The 21848-nt window shown below is 37.4% G+C and overlaps 1 protein-coding gene across 1 annotated transcript in view; it reads right to left on the bottom strand.

The window, feature by feature from the left end:
- Positions 1 to 21848, bottom strand: part of SLC39A10 (solute carrier family 39 member 10) — a 170994-nt gene that overhangs the window by 96081 nt on the left and 53065 nt on the right. The gene's annotated exons all lie outside the window — the stretch shown is intronic.

Below are 21848 nucleotides of genomic sequence, written 5' to 3'. Positions count from 1 at the left end.
CATGATTTATCCAACCAGAGCACAAATGTTGTTAAATAATTGTAACGAGTTTAAGAAATATATGCAGCTTGTCACTGTTTAATTTAAATCCAGGCACTGCTGTATAGCTGGAATAATCTCTACTTTTCATAACCTGCTTTAACAAGAGAAACCTACTATTTCTTTTCATAGCTTTCTGGCAGAATTCCACAGTGCTTTCCAACAGCTGAATGTCAAAGAACTGTATTTCCAATCCTGAGCTGCACTTCCTATGACTGAGCCAAGAACTTTTCCAGGATATTTCCAGGATAAGTGCTGGTTTGACCTTCAGCAAAGGGCTGGGGCAGCTTGGCTCTATTGTCTGTGAGTGAGTCTTGCACTGGTGCTGAGGGGCAGCGACCTGCAGGGCCACATCATCTGTAAATAAATGACTGCTTCAGTGTGCAATGTCCAGGGCTACAATGAGCCAAGAGACAAACAACAAAGCCAATGTGGAGAGGAGCAGAAGTGCTCTGGTCTCAGGGTCCTGCAGGAGCACAGAACTGGTCATGAACTTGGATGAGGTCCGAACAAGGACCAGGGACAGAGAAGCCAGGCTGGCAGGAGAGGCAGGCTGGAAATAGGGATGGAGCAGATGAGTTTGCAGCTACTGTGACATTCCAGCTCCCACTGCCTCGAGCTGAACTGGTAATTTGAGCTGAGCATTGCACATCTTCCTGTTTGCGTGGTCAGAGAGAGGTTCCTGTGCTGGAAACAGGTTCCTTCTTATGGGATACAAAATCCAGATTATTCTGGCAGATTAGAAAATATAAGTATTTCATATTTTAGCTGCAAAGAACAAAGAAGAGATATTTGAGAAGCAAATATGACCAAATTCCAGTTGATTTGGATTTACTGTACAAGGATTTACATAATTTTTTGAGGAAAAAATTACTTTTGAAAGCCATGATTTATAACTCAAAAAATGGAATGTGGATTGATTATTTCAGCACAATTGCTCAGAGAAGCAGTTTGACCACAGGACTGAATTTCAAAATTGGACTTCTTAATTCAAATTTAAAGAAAGGCTCTCAAAATCAACAGCACTGGGTACTGCATGTGATTAATATTTACTTTAAAATATCATCCATCCACTAAGGATAGAATATACTATGAATAGGAATGTGAAATTTAGATCCGGGTCTAAACTAAGACTAGATATGTTTAGGCCTGAGTTTTGGTGTAGTTCTTTACAGAAATAACACTTGGTTGAGAAGCTGTAATTTGAATGTATCAGATTTTGATGACATTTTTTCTCAGATGAGTTTCTCCATGGTATAAATATTTTAGGACTAAAGGATGTGAGTAAACTTAGATCTATATCTATATGAAACATACTTCCCAAAATATTTTCAAGTTGCATCAGTTCACCAGCTTAAAAAGAATCCTGTAATCTTGAGTTCTGTCCATAGAATTTATCATTGGTTTACTCAGGAAATATTAAGGATACACTTAGGGATCACAGCACCAAGTTAAAAATATTAGTGAATCAGAATTACAAAATATCACTTATTTTTATATTTGCTCGAGGTTTTTTATTTCTGTAACACATTCAAAAATCTCAGATACTCTTCTACTTGCTGTTCAACAAATAATGCACTAGGGATTAAAATGTCTGTCACAAGATGTATTTAAATGACTCTATCCTATTTTTACCCTGTATTTAAATGAACTCAGAGAAAGAACGCTTGATTCCCACTTATCCCCTACTCCCAGTTATCTCCCAGTCTGTAGTCCCAGTGCTTTGCCAGTTCCTCATTAGATTTCCTTAAGGCCAGCTGGCCACTCCTCCATTATTATCCCATCTATGGAAATAAGTTTTGCTGTTCCTTCCAAACAAAGATCAGGGCTCCATATCCTGTTTGTCTTCCAAAGCGTGGCAGGGATGTTTTTCCTACCTCTGATCTTGCCCAGCTGCATTCCCTCAGTATCTGTGTCATGAAGTAGTAACCTGAAATCATCAGAGCCTGAGGGTTTTACTGACTGACCAGGTCCTGGGGAGCAGCCCCTCTCTATCAGAGCCCTTATCTGACTGCTGAATGAACACAGTGCAGAAATTGGAACATTTTGTTTCTGCCACTCACAGTGGAAAGGGATGCATTGAGCTGGCATCACTAACTGCCTCTCCAGACACTAAGTCAGAGCAACAAAACCTTCTGCCTGCCTCCCAGATTTAACACTTTACAGAAAGACTAAAAATCCTCCACTGGAAAAAAAGAATCAAAACATGAAACTGTTTTAAAATACTAATTCTAGCATTTTAACCACATTTTTATACCGTGGACTGAAATAAAGATTAAGAAAACATTAACAAAATGTTTGTTTTAATGACTAAGGATTCCTAATTATTTATTTCTGAATTATAAGCAATGAATATGTATATCCATATATATGTATGGTAAATGGGGAGCAGGTTAATCCAAACCTAAGAGAATTAATGACCAGTCCAGGATTAGTGACAAGTTACAGGTGTTTCACTTGCAAGCTACAGCTGACAGATGTTTTAATTAAAATTAACATTGAATACAAAACCACCTCTACTCCCAGCCTGAAGGCTCCCTCTATCTTTCACCATATTTAAAAAAAAGATTTTGATGCTGCTGTATCTACATAGAACTGGAAAAAAAAGATAAGTTTCTTTCCTACCTACAGGTTAAAGGAAATTGTGTGCTTTCACAGCTAAAAAATGGGTCTAAATGCACACAAAGTGCATCGAATGGCAGAAATGTATAGAACACAAACAGTAATAAAATAACCACATCTGTAGGTCAGACAATGAATGTGTGACTGTGTTGAAATTCAATTCAAATGGAGGCTTCACCAATTTTTTAATGATTTTAATTCTCAAATATCTTGTTTCTATGTTAAAAATTAGTCTAATGACAACATGATGTAATTTATTACCTTTAAAGTAATGCATAAAAATTCTCAGAGATTCATTTTGAAAAAATTAGTTTAAGAGTAACAGCTTCAATACCATATAATTTTTGCTTTTCATGTTGTTGGAAAATCATATGTACTGTTGTGCCTTGATTTGTGTAGTTGGTAAGTCTATCCTAGAGGAAATATTTCTCTTTGATGGTTGAGAAGATTCCTGTGAGAATCTACTCTTTTGGTTGCTGTATAGTGTAACCATCTTATAAGATTCCCCCATGAAAGATGGTCTGATAAGACATGTTAAGAGACAGCTACTGTTAATAGACAATGAGAATTGACTGTAGCTGAGTGAGACAGAGTTCTGGTGGAAAGTAAAAAGCCAGCATACAACTCTTTTGCTTAATGGAATATCTATAATATTGTCACGCATTGACATTCACCAGGGAGTAGCTAACTCTTACAAAATTCACACCACAGGTAGTCCTGTGCTATTGTGCTCTTACAACCCAGCACAAAACATGTTCAGAACATAGGCAATATAGAAAGCATGGAGAAATACCTACACGTGCACAGGCCAGATCTGTTCTCCCTTGCTGTTTTTATCTGAATTACAGAGTGCATGGTTGTTTGGAGCAAGATATTTACCAAATTGAGAACTGATCATAGGGGAGATTATATGGGAGCAGAGTACTGCGGGTAGAAGACGCTTTAAAATATTCATAAGGCTACTGAAGAATGCCAAGCAAAAATTTGATGAGGATGAAGTGTTCACTGGAAAAAGAACCTTACTCTTAAGCCAGCAGCTGGAGTGAATAACATACACCTGCTCCCAATACAGACCACACTTTATATATTGTGTTTCAAAATAATCTGTACATCTTTGATATTCCCTAAAGGAGTTCTTGTCTGTATGTGGGTGTTCCTGACTGAAATGAGCAAGCAATTATTTGGATTGTCATTCTGTGTGGAAGACGAGTGTAAGGTTGGAATAAGAGATTAACGGAGGACATAGAAAAGTCTCCAACAGACTTTCTCAGGTCACTTTCAAACCTCCACCTGCATAATATCCACTTGAAGAAAAGGAAAATAAGAAGAGAGATAACCAAGCTGGAATTTGCTGACAAGTGCAGATTGAGCCTGTGCATGCCTCTATTTTCCACAGCAGTGATACCGAGGAGTGTCTCTTTGAAGGTAGAGAGTGAGCTGAGGACTTTTCAAGTAGAGAAGTAACAGATGGAAGAAGTGGATTAAGATAGCACTGATGGAGTAGTTGGGAGTAGCAAAGAGCAACAAATCTCCCTGGTCTGGATGGCAGGAGCCCAGTGACAGAAGAATCTGTGAGGAGAATTCTGGGTTGCGGCTACCTTGGAGGTTGAGAGGTGTTTGGAGAAGCAGCAATAGGAGTCACAGGCGTACAGTTAAGGGCATCAGAAAGGGCTGGATGGTTTAAGGAGCTTCACCTGCATCTGGTCAGCAACAGGCCCTGTTAGGGCCATCAGAAAAGATCAGCTGCACAGTGGCTGAAAGGATGCAGAGCTCCAAGAAATCAGCAAGAGCACAGAAAGCAGCACTGCCACGGCTCAGTTGCTGGAAATGTTTCCTCCCCATCTTGGATTTCATGTCTGTTCTGAGCTTTGGGAATGTCTTTGCAAACTAACACAAAGCACAAGCAGCTCTCTCCAGCTCTTCATGCTCTCAAGATTCCCTGCCCCAAAAGATGGTGGATATTACAAAGCTTTTAATTTCTTATTTTAGAGGTGTTCAGTCCTTAAACTTCCAGCAGGCTCAAAGGGCACTGCAAAAAACTATTCTTGAAACTGTTTTTGTGAGAAGAATTTAATTACCTTTCCATTGCAAAGCTAAAATTGCTTATTTTTTATTGCAGAGTGACAGATCCTTTCATTCTTTGACATTAAGAATTCATCTCAATAATGTTATTGTTTTACCTTTGAGTTATAAAAAGTCATGAAACAACAGAAAATAAAATACCACTTCCAAGAAAACAGAAGTAATTTGTTTAGTTTTCTTTCTGTATATTTTCTTTTGGTCTTTATGAATTCAAACTTTCAATTATACAATAAGAAATCCCAGTTCTGCAATTTCCTTGCAGGCTGGTTAATTCATCTGACATGAACACTATCAGAAGGTTAAATCTTTGTCATCAAAGCTGTGAATTCTATGTGATCAAGCTCCTGTTCCCTTTGGAGTTAATGTTGCTTGGTGCAGACACAGGGTTTTCCTCTTAGGAGAAATCTGATGAGGAAATACTGCTAATTTACAGAAAACCTGAAAATTGGAACAATAGCTTTAAAAAGATTAGCAAAGAACCCTAAATAGAACAAGATATTTTAATTTAGATGTTAAATTAAGTCTAATTTAACTTTCATCTGTGGGGAATTATGAGTAGCTACTAGAAGAGTTTGCATTTTGGAGCATAGGATCTCCAGAGACTGGGATTAGAAGATGGTGATTCTCTTTCCCATTCTGACACAGAGTTTTCCAAGTCCTCAGATCCAAAATGTGCAGGAGAGCACTATTTGTAACAATCATGAAAGTTACAAATAAACTGGTCATGGTTTTCTCAACTTTTGAGAGGGAAAAGTCAGAAGTATGGGTAATTGAGATGCTTTCACTCTTTTGCTAATAAATAAATTTTAAGGGATATATCTCTGAATAAACTCTCAGATAAATGTCAGAACACATTCCTGCTTCAAAGCAGAGTGCAGAGGCTCCTTCATAGCCTCTCTGTGTGTCTGCTCTTTAGTAAAAACATACAAGTGACACACCTTAAGTGTCACCAAGTTCACACACTATGTGAACCAGTCACCTGGGCATCCCAGAAGTCCTTCAAATGGAGGAGTCCTTCAAAATCCTCACAAAGGTAGGGATTAAAGCCACTGAACCTGAGGTGTTAGAGGGAACACACATATTTGTCAGGTCACTGTGTCTGTGACAGTTCACTTGAATGTCTCAAACATTCCCTGTGCCTACTGAGCGCTTTGCTCTGTCCATTGAAACATTCCTTTGGCACAAAGGACTCCAAATATTGTGGTGGCACAAGGCTCAGGGTTATCATACAAGTGCCACTGACACCTTTCACCCAGCTATTTTACTCTATCAAATAAAAGTGTAAAAGGAAAGTGGCCAAGGAAGGGAATCTGAAATATATAGGAGTCATTCTGAATAAAGCAGGGTTTCTCTTGCAAGATTATGGTTCCTCTCCAATTGGTATTGGTATATTTTAGAGGAAATTACTATTCAGTGCTAGTTCTAGAGGCAAAATAGTGGCTAGTTGCTTCATTTTTCCATTGAAAATACTTTTCTCATAGTTTTTTTGTAGATATTTTTAGATTATTGAATGAAAATAGGCCATCACCTATTAGATTTGGTTGATTTGGTGGGTACTGGCCCATATAACAGAATGGTCTGCCAGGCCATTAATGGGTTCCATTCCAACAAGTGCTGGAATGACAGTCTTTATGGAAATCACTGGCTAACAGTTAAAGTGCAAATGGGTGTTGGTATAGCACAGGTGAGGGTGCATGGGGGAGTGGAAAAATTTTATCAGAGGGCAGAAGATAGTGAAAAAGTCCTGTTTTACAAAGCACCCTGGGTCGTGGCTAATGTGAAACATACCTCTGCATGGTTTTCATATTTTCTTGTTCCAAAGAAGGACCACTGAGGTCTAGAAAAGGCAGATGGACAAATACAAGTGAAATCCAGGTTGGCATCAATCCCTTCAGGGTTCATGGTTAAGCTGCAGAGCGATAGGAATTTTCCACATCTTTTTAGCATTAGAAATCTCAAACCCAATGATTCTTTTGGAAAAGGGAAAGACCAAAGATTCAGTCAGCTAATGAGAACATAAACTGCTGAGATCAAAGTGTTGGTACAAGCAATTGGTCTGAAATATGGGATCCTAATCAGTGGAACTGATGGATAAGAAGAGAATCATTTCACATCTGACAAAGCAAAATGTAATTATTATGAAAGTGGTGATAGGGCAGGTAAATGACTTGCCCCCAAATTTAAAAAGTCAAACCTAGTTAATTTTATCTCAGCTAATAAAAACAGCAGTGATAAGACTGTTACAGATTGGTGAAAAATTAATGAAGTCTTTAATGAACTTTATGGCAAATTACATAAATCAGACCTAACTTAATAAAAGCCCAGAAGATTTTTAGTAGTGATTAGATTTTTCAATTGCTGAATGATAAAGAAAATAACTCCAGTAAAATACCTCTGCCCTACTAGAAGATTCTGAAAGACCTTTATGTAGAGGAACCAGAGCAAATTAACAGTAGTTTTAACAAAGAGATCATTAAATAAGCTTAGGGTTTTATTTTGAAATGATCATTTGCACCGCTGACCAGAGCATATTTTGAAAACCCCTCATAGCAAACAACAAAGTCAATGTTTCTTTTTGGATGCACATGAGGAAAGATCTGTGCGTGCTGTGCAGACACACAGATAACAACACAGTAAAGGGCTTCAAACAGTGAAGAGTTTTGCTGGAGTTGGGGTAAGTGATAAGAAGCCTTAGTTTGTGATGTTTCAAAAATTATTTAAATAAACCCTAAAGAGGAACAACAGACAAACTGAGACAAGATGGATTCTAAGGGCTTTCCCAAGATCAGAGTTCCTCATAGCAGTGATATGAGATAAATTTGCATTAAATGCTCAAGTGTTTGGATGTAGACATATTTATAAATAGACAGAAATTTCAGTAGGGATATTTAGTAGTAGACATAGACAGCACTTGGGCCTGATTCCTATTACATGTCAGTATGTCTGGAAACTTAAATTTCCTTGCCTCTGAGATGTACTTGCAATTAAACCATCAATAATCATATGCTGAGAACTTCCGATTCAGAGGAGAGTCCACACTTTGTGCAGGTTTTTCTAACTTGTGTTACTCACCAGGGACCAGTAAGGGAAAGAAAAGAAAAAAAGATTGTGCCTTGTCTCCTAAACCATGCCAAGAAGCCTTGAGCCAAATTAGTCACATGAGAATCACAGGCAGAGTCATTAAAAAGGCTGGTTTATTTAAAAATGTATCAAACTGGTGAAAAAAATTTGTCCTTCCTCTTTCTCAGAGTTGCAGAGTTGTTTCAGAAGATATGTTCAAATCAACTATGTCTGAGCCTATACAAATGGAGAAATCCATTACAGGAATTAAAGATATCGTGGAAGGGTGAATGAAGAAGAGCATTTGTGGCTTGCTTCCAGCAAGATGGCACTGAACAACTGGCAGATCATCAGATAATTTGTAAATGCAATAACCTTATATTACTCTTTGATAAGAATACTCTTCCACTCCAATAAATCTTGCCACTCTCTACCCTCTACAGCACCAGAGTGCTAGTTCTGGAGGAAAAGAGTGGCTAGTGGCTTCATTTTTCCTTTGCAAATACTTTTATCATATTTTTCTTGTAGACATTGTTAGATTATTGAATGAAAATAGGTCATCACCTACTAGATTTGGTTCATTTGGTGGGGCACTGGCCCGTATAACAGAATGGTCCAGATGACCTGCCAGGCCATTAATGGATTACACTTTCCATGTTTCAAAAAAACAACCTGTTCTCTGGCTACCTTCATTGCAGTTAGGCATCATGAAAACTTACTGAGCAGCTCCATTGCTTGTGGCTAGGTGGTGGTGGAATTGACAGAGTAAAGTCAAATGAAATATCTTCCCACAGTTTTGCAATCAGTTAATGAAAATACCATGTAAGAGTTGTCAGCTTAATGATTCCTAAACAAAGATAGGAAAAAAACCTTTTCCTTTTTTTCTACCTTGTTTTTAATTTCTCCTTGGAATCATAAAGTAGAATTATGGAAAATTTACTATTTAAACCTCAAATTATAGCATGAAGCCTTCATCCAAACTAATCCTCAGGACTTTAACATGAACCTATTAAAAATGGCTTGTCCAAACACTGGCAACTGTGTAGGCTATTTAATAACAGTAGATAGAGGGGTGTTCAGAAGTGGAATTTTACTTCAAACATTGACAAATCATTCAGTACCCACGTTGAAAAGCAAGATGACCTCTGACCTCCAGGCACTCTGTGACATGAGACTGTACAGGAGCTATCACTGTTCAGTAACTATGGCACACTCGGATGCAGCCAGAGCAATAAAATGCAGCAGAGTAATAAAGAAAAAACTTGTTTTGATAACAGCTCCTCAGCAGGAAACTGAACACTCAGCAAACATTTGTCTTTACACAAGGATGCTTTTGAAATTACCTTTGAGGACCACTCCAGGCAAGGGGACCAGAGCAAGCTGTTTGTACCTCACACTGAGCAGGAACATGAGAAGGGAGGTTCATTGCAGGCCTGGAGTACAAAGCTGACTGAGGATAAGTCAGTGAGGTCTTTCTTGTAAGACAGATTGTACAAAAGTGCTTTCTACTCCAGCCACAGGAAGGAAGGAGGAAGGGTTTTCCAAGGAGCATCTCTTGCACGCAAGTCTGTGGCCCAGGAAAAGCTGTGCTGTTTCCAGCCTTGAAGTTTTCCAAAATACATCTGGATACAGCCCCAGGTAACCTGGTCTTATCTGAAAGCTGACTCTGCTTTGAACAGCAGGTGTGATTAGAGACCTCCCGAGGCCCACCCGTCTGAATTATCTGATGATTCTGAGTACAGCAACCATCACTGTGCCCAGGCACAAATACAGAATTTTCCTTCAAGGCTATCCTTGTAGCTCTCATTTAAAAAGAAGTTGGAAAAATGTGCCAAACTATATAAATGTGTAACAATTTGTGATGAAAGTGTGCTCCGTGAAGAATTGTGCTGTAACCATGGCAACATCCATTGAGAGAGACATCCATTGTAAATCTATAAGGATCTCATTTAGAAAAGATTTAGTTGTACTACTCACTCTATTTATGAATATTCCAATCATGTAAAAAACACCCCAGTTTCTTACAGAACTGTTTTTAAATAGTGCAGCTGTGTGATTAAGAAAGCTATCAGAAGCATTTACACTGAACTGTTTTAAAATTTTATTTTATGATTCTTCTGCAACTTAGATATTTTAGAGACTAATTCAGAATCCTTTGCTATCAAATCACTTCAGATTTATTTAGTCTGGCTTCTAATATTCCACTCTTCTTTTCCTGATTATATTTTTTCACATCTAGACTACTGGGAAATATGTTTTAAAATACTCAGCTTCCTGTAAGACGGTAAATTCACAAATAAAGAAAGGTTCACCCCTCTTAGTACCTTAGCTGTGAGTTCTCTTTAAAATCATCAGCTCTGTGTTGCCTCTCACATAAGCAAAATTCTTCCCTGTTCTTTCTGCCCATCTTGTAACCTTTCTCAGTGGAATACTGGCCTTTATTTCTCACTAACCTTTTGTAAAGTCTCAGGCGGTGGTCTTGACTCTAAGGAATCAAACTCAGTGTTGAAATTTGGGATAGTTGTTTTGTGTCTGGCTGACAGGCTGATTTACCTACTTACAACCACAATTTAGGATACACAGAAATATGTCCTTAGAGGAGAGCTTAAAAATTTGCAGAGAACATTATGGTTACAGTTTATATATATTTTATACTGGTGGTTTACTAGTGCAGTCAAATGAAGAAAGAGAATGAACCATGAATCATCTAAGCTCTGTCTGCTTTTCTTAACACTAGAGCAGAACAAATCCCATTCATGGTATATTTCTTTGCATGGGAAGGCATCAGCCAGACATCAATGAAGTCGATATGTGCCAAATAGCATTTTAGAAATTCACAGCAGCCTCCTCAAAAGAGCACAGCTCTGGGGACAGAATAGCACTGGTGATATTGGATAACAGAGATTATTCATGAAGCGAGGATGCATGTAAAGTGGCTAAATATATTGGTAGTGATTTTAATTTTTTGGGGTGTGTTTTTCTTAAAAAATATTGCTTTGATCCCATTTATTTAGGGAATAAAATCAGCACCTATAGATGCCCAAGGGTGTATTAACAAACTCTATCTGATGATTAACTGTGGAAAGATATGAGAGGTCTTGGGGGACCTTACATTCATCCAGGATTGTTCAGGCCACCTGGTTTTTGTACTGACAGCATAATTTCTGTGGATTTTAGAAGGAAGTAATGACTTTTCCTGGGAGAAAGACAGGCCTCCTGAAATGGCTTGGGAAAAAAAGTCAGCAAGTCCATTACTAAAGCACATCTGAAATGCTTAAAACAGACTTGGCCTTTCATATAGACGTGTCTTAATAAATAAAATCTAATGTTCTGTTGAGAAAAAAAATACTTCCACTACTCTCCTGATAAATTTGTCTAATGGAAGAATACTTAACTAATAAGATATGTTTAATTTTTCAGGACCTTTTATGAACAATATCTAGCACACCGATGTAATTACTCAGTTCTATAGTTTACTTTTCAACAAGAGAAAAAAGAAATGCTGTTTGTACATTTAGAACACTCCAGCCTTTTCCATTACTCCAGCTTTGATACACCTAGCTACTTATTCATGTCCTGACCATTTTTTAAATCTCTTTACAAATCAGAACTGTCTTGGGGAAATTTCACTTTATCAGCAATATTGCATCCTGCTACAGAGATAACACAGCTCGCATGGTAACACTGCCTGCAGGTTACAATTCTCTTGGATATCTTCATGGAAAAGGAAGAAACATCACCAGTTTTGGAGAGAGCTATTTTCTTCAGCTTGCCAGAAAGTTAAAGGCAATTAATTATATCTTATAAATTAGCAGTCTTTTACAGAGTAAACACTTTTCCTGTTTCCTAATGTCCATTTAGTACTGTAGTTAATGACTGTGCTTTAGAAATTAATATTTGACCTGCACTTCATTTTTAAATTAAAACAAGTCCTCCCCTGCTGTGATCCCACTTTTCTAAACAGCTCCCTCTCATTTTTGAAAGGCAGCAGGATGCAACATGAGCATTTCTCTCACTCATCAAGGGCACATGTGAAGGGGAAGATGTTTAGTGGTGTAACAGGCACAGTCCAAAGAATGAGTGAACCAAATGCACTCGTGGCTCTGGCTTCTGCAAGCTCTCCTTAAAAACTGTAGCGGTAAACTTTCAAAACTGTTTGGAAACCACAGTTTGCCAGCTTACAGGGTTGAAATCTGCATGGTCATAGCCCTTCCCACAGGATTTCTGCTTCAGCTGGAGAGCAGCCACTGAAACAAAGGCTGGAGTTGGTGTTTCTCATCGATGCAGCCAAAAGGAGGAGAAGTGTACATTCTGTCTACATAAGCGTGGTTGGATGGATGTGTCTGGTTTAAAGTACATATTAGATTCACATGTGCTTTCAGCCAGTGCCTTTGGAACTTTCAGACTAGTTCATATTTCTGAGTGTGTCTGTAATAAAGGAAGGTCTTTTTTATCATGTCAATCCTTCCTCCTTTATTGGAAATGGAACACTGAAAGGGATATCCAGTGGGATGGATGTGTTGAAAAAGCTTTCTTTTAAATATAATTACTGTGACATGCAGTAGTTATGAATTGAAATTTCTCCATATTCCCTAAACTTGAATCTGAAGTTTCTAAGAGCAGCCATTCTTACATGGAAGCAAGAACTATTTTGTTCTGACTGTGGTTCACAGGACTCCCACTTGTGGCATTTCCTCATGGGAACTTCAGCTTTAGGTTTTTTTCCTAGTGTTAACAAAAGCCAGATCAAAAATATGTGCTTGCCCTTTGTTACGGAAAACCCAACCGTGCTGCTGCAGCTGGCTAACCAAGTGCTAAAGCCCAGAGACAGGAATTATTCCCTGTGCTCTCTTCTGTCAACCACCAACCCAAGGGAGTGAAAAACTATCTTTTGAAGAGTTCTGAACTGCACTTTTAAAAGCCTCCCCCTGGTCAAGGCCCATCCTTTCAGTTTGATTTCCGCTTCCAATTTCTGTGCATGAGTATGCTCAGATAGGAACATCAGCTTTCTGTAGAGCACCCAATCACCATAAACCTTCCATATCTCACACATATGGGGAGTGGAAAGAGCTGATCTGATTGCACTCAATTTTCATGTGGCTGCTCCTGTGTAGAATGCAAGTAACCATACCAGACAGTTGCACAAAACATTTGTTTGGATAACTTGGCAATTGTCAGAGCCAGATCAGGAGGAAAGCAGAACATACCCAAGCTTTCAAAGCCAGTGACGTGATTACATGAGGATCTCATGTTAACAGAAAAATGAGATGGTATCTCTAGACCTTAGTTATGGAGAACAGAAAAAATCCGGAAAGCCTGGAGGTCTCTCTGTCATGGTACTGAAATATGCTAAAAACCCCAGGCTGCCTTAATTCAGGTTTGGGACTTATGCCAATCTTTACTACCTAATTAATTATAAAGATGAACTTGCAGGAAGTGCTATTATCTGTATTTTCTGCTGAGCTTCAAAGTATTTGGCAAAGAGATGGGCAAAATCTTTTATTTGTTGAGCAGGAAATTTGTCATTCGTTATCGTTTCAGGAAGCTGAAAGTATTTAAAAATTTGGAAATAATTTCAGTTAAAGGAGGGAATTTTACAATAAATGTTTCCATTTTGAATACAGATTTGTTCAAAATAGCATTTTCATTTTACAGTAGGTCATTAAAAACCAAAATATTTAGAACAAACTTTTTGAAATGTAACACTTATTTTAGTTGACAAAATAACATTTTGTGTTCTGGCAAAGATCATGAATTATTTTCTATCTATGAAATCAAAAATCCTTTTCTCTATCAGCACGTTTCACATAGGATAGAAAATTCATATCCCATTACACCACAGTGCCCTGGAGTCCATCATGGTTCATTCCTGACACAACAGCCACTTGTATATTAAATTCCCAGACCTAATGTGGGCAGTCCCAAACCATGAAGACATTCAAACACAGTCTTGTTTAGAACCTTCCATGACAGGTTTTCTTCAATTTCTAGCCAAAACCTTTGTAAACTAGGAAACAACCACCATTTTAAATAGCACTGCTGTTTTTTTTGAGCTGTTTTTAGAAACCAGTGCCAAGCTTCTCTGATGTGATACTAACATCAATAAGAAAAGCAACAAACTGCAGTTGCTGAAAGCAGATTCTGTATATAAGAGATGAATTTACTTCCTCTGGAAGGAATGAATATAATATAGTAGCTACTGTAAAGTAACAAATTACATTAAAAATGCCTGATTAGTCATTTGGGCCCATGATTATGGGAAGTTTTGGAAAAGGTTTATTTTATACACAAAACTTGCAGACAATAGATGACAGTAAATGTTTACATACTCCCTGCAATGACAATGGGGATTTTGGCTGGATTGGAAGCAATTTGAAACAGAAAAACAGTAACAGTAGCCTGTCACTGAAGAACTAAGCAGGCAAGGAATCTAAGGAGATCAACCTCAGGAGGGAACAGCATTTGAGTATATAACCCATGTTAACTCTTATTCTAGAACTTAAAATGCTTCATTCTCACCTCAGACTCTGAACTGGATTAAAACTCACTACTATTCTTTTATTCTTTTCTAAGAACCATCAAAATTATTAATCTTAAATACCTATTTAATCTTCAGTATAAAATATGTTTTTACACAAATTAGTGACAGTGTAGAAAAATTCCAGCTGAGAGTTGAAATCCTAACTCTTCCTATGAGCTTGAGTAAGAAGGTGATCATCCACTGCTACTGGAAACTGGGAAAAAGCAGTTAAGTCTTTTCAGCAAGACCTCATGTGCAGGCTACAGAAGGTGTGCTAGGAACTAGATGGGACAATGCCAAGGGAACCCTCACTATATAATCTTGGTGTTTCTCTTGCACATAAAGTTGCAACAAAACACAAAAATGCATAGATCTCAAGAAAAATTCAATAAATCAAAGTGAAATTGGTAAAAAAGAAGTGCAAGGCTACTACCTTGACCCTAAAGTAATCTCTGACATTACATAAAATTATTGCTCTCCTCAATATTAAACCCAAGACACTGCTATGAAGATCCTGAAAATGCTTTACTTCACTGAATACAAAATACTGACTAAATACAAATAAAAACCCAGAAGTGTTATGTAATTAAGTGCGATTGTAATAACAGGTACACTTTCAACAATCAAAACCATCTTAAATTTTTAATTTTTTGCCTTTCTTAACCCCAGCAAGATGGAAGAGGAAGCAAAAAGAGGGATGGAAGCACTAGTCCTGTGAAGAGTAAAATCCCACTGCTTTTTAAGATTTGAAATAAAGTTGCCTAAAAGCCATCCTTCACTGCTGTTTCTGTCTGCCTGCAAAAAAAAATCATCTGCAACTCATATTAATATTTCCTTATTGCATCACATCTTTGATTTGCTTTTCTACTACTGCTTGAGCGCCTTACTGTCTAATTTTATCCAGTGTGCAGTGCCTGACAGTCTGTGATCTTCCAATCCATCCTTTAGAAGCATGCACTTCCAAAATCACAACATTAGCAGGCCTAGTGACCTCTGCAACTGCTGAGGAAAACTTCTTGCTTTTTTTGTGTGCCTCAGGACATGCTCTGTGTCCATGATTCCAAAGGGAAGCTGCAGCAGAGAGTCTGACAGCGATACAAATTTTGATTTTTCTGATCACTGCTTTAGCATAAATATTGGGGCCATAGAGGGAAAAAAAGGTTGATATTGTCTTGAATATCATGGCTTAAAAGTCCTCAAGTTTGGTGTCTTGTTGTCTCTCCTGCTTGCTGAGAGGATCCTGCTGATCTTTGTGTTGTTGTTATTGTTGTGCAGTAAACACTCACTGATTTTGTTCTTAATTCTGAGATCTGAAATCAGCATTGTTTGCCCCTAATCTCTCCTCAGAGCAGCTTTCCTGAACTGGCCTTGGCTTCTGGTTGTTACTGAATGTATGGATGTTTACAGGGACTGTTGCAATGTTTATTCATTAACTCAGTTTTAAGAATGCCTGCCAATGCTGAAGGAAACATAACTCTAATGAAGTACTTACAAAATGTCAGAGAAAAATCTAAATTAGTCTCTGAGGTTTTCAAAATATTCATTAAAATGTATCAGAATGCAGAATATTTTTCAACCCTATTACTGCAAATTTTATTATGCATTTTCAGTTGAAATAGTCATATAACATTTAACACAAAGCAATAAACTTGATGCTATTTTAGTCCAATCTACACCATTTGAAAGAAGTGTAAGGGATTTATTGTCTAAAATATAAAAAATCAAATAGGAAAATTGATAATCCATATTTGAGCAAGTTCGAAAAAATTAATATAAATCATAATTAGTTTATGAATATATAGGACAGTTTCAATTAGAGAATTGAAATATTCAATTAGGGAATATTATTCACTAGGTTCAAGGTTTTCCAAAATATTTCCATTTCCATTTCCACTAAAATTTACAGAAGGCTTCAGAGTACACTGAACAATGATTTTCCTTAATGGGCCATAACCATGAGAAAAGTATAAGACTGGTTCTTCTATTCTGAGATAGCAGAATTATCAAAATGCCTGTTCTTTCAATTTTCTCTTTATACCAATCACTAAAGTGGTCTCTTTTTATTAAAAAATGCAAATGAAATCTTTGTTGGGTGTCCTGGAAGATAGAAGCAGAAGTAAAAAAGTGTAAAATAACTTAATTGGTAGATGGGAAAATGGTGAAATAAAATTTGGCAAACTCATTTTCTTTAAAAGTTATAATCTGCAGAAACAATTGAATCTTTTCTCCAAGAAATTTGAGTAAATGTAGTCCACTGTGGTACCACTGATTTTCAAGTCTTGAAAAGTGTAAGAACCTAAGAAGCAGGAGAAAACACACAGAAGCCACTTATAAAAAGGGCAAGATTGTTGATTAGTTGTACTTTTTAGTGTGGTAAAGAAGTAGAATACCTAGAAGAGGAAAGGCTTAGGTTCTTCTGGTGTGTTATACAAGGCAAGATAATTCTGACAGAAAAAGTTCATATTTTTAATTTTCAGTCCTTCATTAATGACTCTTCCTTTTCCTTTCTTCCCTGTGTGAACAGGGTATTACTCTAAAGTTAACATGCACAGCATGATGATTTTATTGAATGATTTCCTAAGACCTCATGCATCATTACCTCATTGAAATATAATGAATAATCATTTATGACTTGTCATTTAATAATGCACAATAAGGGCTGATAGAAGTTTAAACCCACACCTGAGGAGGTGAATGCAACATGGGAAAAGCAGCTGAAGTACCCAGGGCATTCTTAAAGAAAACACTTTGTCAGCTGCACCTTTACTAGATGAGAATTCCTAACAGATAATTTTATCTCATATCATATATCCACATTATTAAGAGATACAAATTTAGGTTTTATTTTATGTAATGATGATATATGCATTTGCCAGCAGATTACTCTGTGTTCTGCTGCTTTTGGGTTTCTTAAGACATTTCCTTTGAAGTTCTTCTAAATAGTAGAGGCAGAATTTCTATGGAAACTGTAAGAGTTTACTTAGCCCGGGACAGAGGTGAGTGTATTGTAGTGGTACAGAAAGGATGGATTGTTTATCTTTTGTACTGTGACAAAAATCTGTTAGGATTATGGTAATGAGTCGTTAGCAGATAAGCCTGTAGAAGACTTTGAAAACCTCAACAAATAATTTAAAATAAAGAGAATAAAGAATAAAAGGATATACTCAGTCTCAGAAAAAAGCTGTATCTATACTATATAAATAGCACCTAGAGAGCCTCCTTGAAAGTAGAAAAGCCAAGAATTCACCTTACCTACCTTCAGCTAATATTGACCATATCAACTCTTAATTCTTGTTATAAAAATTGGTCCTACCCATGTCTTTTGAAAGCACAAATGGTATAAAATATTTTCTGAGTGTTCCTTGAAAGTCTGGTGCTTTACTACTCTAGTACCAGGCAGAAAAATTTCTAGAATTGTCATGCATCATATCCATTTTGCTGGGGTCAACAGAGAGCTCACCAGAAATACATATTTGAATTTCATTTTAAAAAAAAAAAAGTGACAATTCTAAAGTGTTCCTGATAATACTGCAACATTTCATGGTCACTTTGTTATAGCTAATTTGATTGGCACCTCAAGGGAGGCCAGTAAATATTAAACAGCTCTCAGCCTTTTTTTTTCTGTCAGTAGAGATTAAAAATGCTTTTGATGGATTCAGAGACTGTTTCATATGATATTTTATTAACTCCTGCAAACTGTATGAAAACAATTCAAAATATCTCTTAGATAAAACAGCTTTAGCAAGAGCTAAACTGAGTCCCACGATTCAGCAATATCCCATATGGTGCTTCATATGTCACAAAACCTGCCTGGATCTTGAGAATGAAGGTGATTTTTTTTTCCCTGTAGGACTTCAATCTACATTAGAACAAGCCAAACACAAGTACACTGTCCCTCCTGGATCTTCATCTTGGAAAAATGCTATTTTTATACAGCTCTATGCTTACATCACCCTGAGATAAATTGAGTATTTATCTTCCAATAACTACTACTTGGGGTCTTGGAATTTTCTTGATATTTGCAGGCATGAACCAGTGAATAACTTGGCTGATTAATAATTAAATTAATCCAAAGCTATTGCAAATGGACACAAACAGCATCCTCTCCAAACAGTGCCGATAGAATCTCCCGTTTTTGCCTCTGGTGTGAGATACAGGTTTCAAATGAAACACGTGGAACCATCCTAGTTTGTCACTGATCGATAGCAATCATTTTTTTCTTTTTTTTCATTTTGTTTATTCTCTATGTTATCTCTGATGCCCTTTTGCAAAAGAAGATGGTAACATCAACTTGCTAAAGCATGAATGAAGAGTAGCAAAATGATTTTTAATGTGGGAAATGTGAAGCCATATGGAATTCCTTTTATGGCATAAGCAGTCCTTTTTGCAGTTTTTCTTATTAGTTAACTTTCAATTCATAATGAGAGATTTCTAGGGAAATCAGGCAATTCTGGCACTAAAACAGCTGCCACATCCCTGAATGGTGAGCACTGAAGAGGCATGGCCAGAAAAGGCTGGGTATTGGCTTTTAGTGGCACTTCACTCCTAAACCAGTCCCGTGAGGCAAATACCTTGCACCCAGAATTTTCACTTGTCATTTGAAACTCAAAAGTGTTTAAAAGTCCCATGTACAAACCCAGTTATATTTATAACTGGGGAAAAAAAATCATGAAAGCAACTGTTACCAACAAACTTAATTTTGTGTCTTACAAAATTTGACTGCTAGTGATATCACACAAAGATAACAGTTGTTGAGCCATTAAGTGGAAAAATGGAACACATGAAGAAGAGGTTGCCAAAGCAACGCCAGTTAATAGGCACACAAAGGAATTAATGAAGAGCTTCACAATTTCTGTATAAAACACATACATGGAATGAGAAATGTTATTTTTTTTAACTGCAAAATTTAAGAGCTCACTATAAGCAGATTCTGATTGGTAAGAAACAAAAATATTATAGGACGGCCCAAACACAGAATTTACTGAAACTCAAAAATTGTGTAAAAATTTTGAAATAAACTACAACATCAACAGGAGACAGTGTAAAGTGGCTATAGTCCCTGTATGGTGATCCTGCTCTTACATTTCCACAAAACACAGTGGGATCCCTTGTGGTTCTTTCTCACTCCATCCTGACACATCAAGCAGCAGTTGAATTACTTGAATTCTCACAACTCTACCAGCAAACTGTATTTTACTCTGCTAGATTGTTACCCTGGCAAGGGATGTGATAATTACTGAGATCACAAGGGCACCATCTAAAAACATTGTCACCTTCCAACTCAGTGGCACAAAAACACTTGTCTTACATGAACAGCAGAGAGCTTACTATTGATGCCAAAATTCACTTATGGGAACAATTTTATGTCTGCAGTTGTGGGGTTTTTTTTGTTCTTTTTCTTGTTCTTTTTTTTTTTTTTTAAATTTTTTAAATACCTGCTATTTAATTATTACATTTTTTGAAAGCATGGCAGATTGACCTAAGTGATTATTTTTTATCCACAGACCTCTAATTGTCTTTGCCATAATTTTTAATGCAAGCAACTCCAAAACTACATTTTCCACATGGGTAGCAGGACTGGCCATTAACTTAGAGAGCTTCCAAAGAGTCCTATTCAAATTTATGTTCATTCTGCAATATCACTGTCCTCCTCTTGTTGGGCTTCTCTTCCAGGCTACAGGCTACAGGCTTTTTTCTGTCTGCCATTTGCCCAAATGCTCTTTAATACTGATTCCCTTTCCTTTATGTTTTTGCCCACAGAAATGAAAGTACTGGACTTCTGGGCACTGTAAGCTTTGGCTAGAATAATCAGGTTATTTGGTAAGAAAATCTGCTTTGACTTAGTCTGCCTGCTTGCCACAAAAAGGAACACCTCAGGCTAGCAGATGGTCTCTTTCTGGAAGAACAACGATTACCTAATTCCAGAAAAATGTCTGCTCACAAAGCTACCAAGAATCACCGTTTGATTGATAAGGGAGGGGACCACTCTCATAAGAGCTGTTATTTTGCTGATTGTATGAACGAGGCCATCATTTAAAGAGCTTTCTGGCAGTAGGCTCTAATTCAAGAGTTCTGTCAATTTTGCTTTTCTCAGTGGGGTTGTAGGTAGGCTACCTCACACCTGTCCTTCACAGAGCTCTGCTGAGGAAGAAAACAGGGGAACAGCTTGCCACTAGGTATCTACCATTTAAAAGGAAGTGTAGGAAAAAGAAATGTGCATTATTCTAGCATGACTGCCCAGAAGATTCCTTACCCAGAAGCACATTTTGCTGCTCATTTTTTTTACTGTTCTACAGTCAAATAATTATAGTGCAGTTGCTGCTTTCCTACTCAGTTCCACATGTTTCTCAACACATACCTCATTAAAACCCAGAAATTGCCTTATTCTGGAGGAAAGAAGTTTTATGCAAATTGTATTATATGGACAGAAAGAATTGGAGCATAAATTTGAGGATGATGTTTGCTTATAAAACAAGTGAGAGCATGTGTCTGTTTATTTAAAGAAAAAAAAATTCAATGATATAATCAGGACTGTTTAGAAGAAAAAGCCCAAGAGTGGTGTTTCAGAATCAAAGATAAACCAGAAGGATACTTGGAAAAAATCGCCTCGAAATACAATGCTTAACCACTTGGTGTCACTCTTAACTCGTGCTCGAGTCAGCTCTGCACCGCTTATGCCAGCAGGAAACACAGCTGTAATAAAGAAAAGTGACAGACTGGGCACGATTTCTCTAGCTGTATTTTGGAAAGAAAATTCAGGTGTTCAGAGATTCAAACAGACTGACCTAACTATTCTGTAGAGGTTGCATGGTGGAGACATGTTTCACAACTTCTTGTCTGAAATAGACTATCCATAGTCCCTGTCATCTGCAAAAACTTCATCTGTTAAATCCAACTGTTTGATTTGCTATCATCTCCTCTCTAGTTCCTAACATGGATTGTAAATAGAAATGTCCCACAGTTGCTGTCTTTGTGCACTGTTGTCAATGGAAATGAACTTTGAAAAATGTCACCAAACCCTTGTTTTGGTAGCTATGGTTAGTGAGTAACTATGAATAACTACGGTGAGTGAATATCCTGCCTCAGTTGCAGGACTGGACTTCTTACATGATCAACCTGCAAACCATCAATTTAAAACTTTTTAAAATAGAAGCCTTAGAAGCCAAACTGGTATTTGACTTCTCTCCTGTAGGCCTCACTGCTAAAGTAAACTGAATAGATCATACTAATGCTGGCAAGTGCAAACATCACTCTATATCATGGCACCAGGCATCACAGAAAATAAGGCCAGCCCCCCAGCCATCACATCCAGCCCTTGCACAGGGTGTTGCCTTACAGTGCATTCAGACCCACGATGAATACGTTTTTCCCAGCTTTATGTAAGCAATAACATTTGGCTGCCATTAGCACCACTGGCAGTTACTGGGAGCGAGACAACTTTATTTCTTAGAAGAAGTGTCCCTGACAGTGCATACTTGGCTTTGCCAGTGGGATGGAAAGAGAATAATGGAGGAAAGCTTGAAAA

This window comes from Cyanistes caeruleus, chromosome 7 (genome assembly GCF_971803275.1).
Source record: "Cyanistes caeruleus chromosome 7, bCyaCae1.hap1.1, whole genome shotgun sequence".
Lineage (NCBI taxonomy): Eukaryota > Metazoa > Chordata > Aves > Passeriformes > Paridae > Cyanistes > Cyanistes caeruleus.
This window is presented reverse-complemented; position numbering and strand designations above follow the sequence as displayed.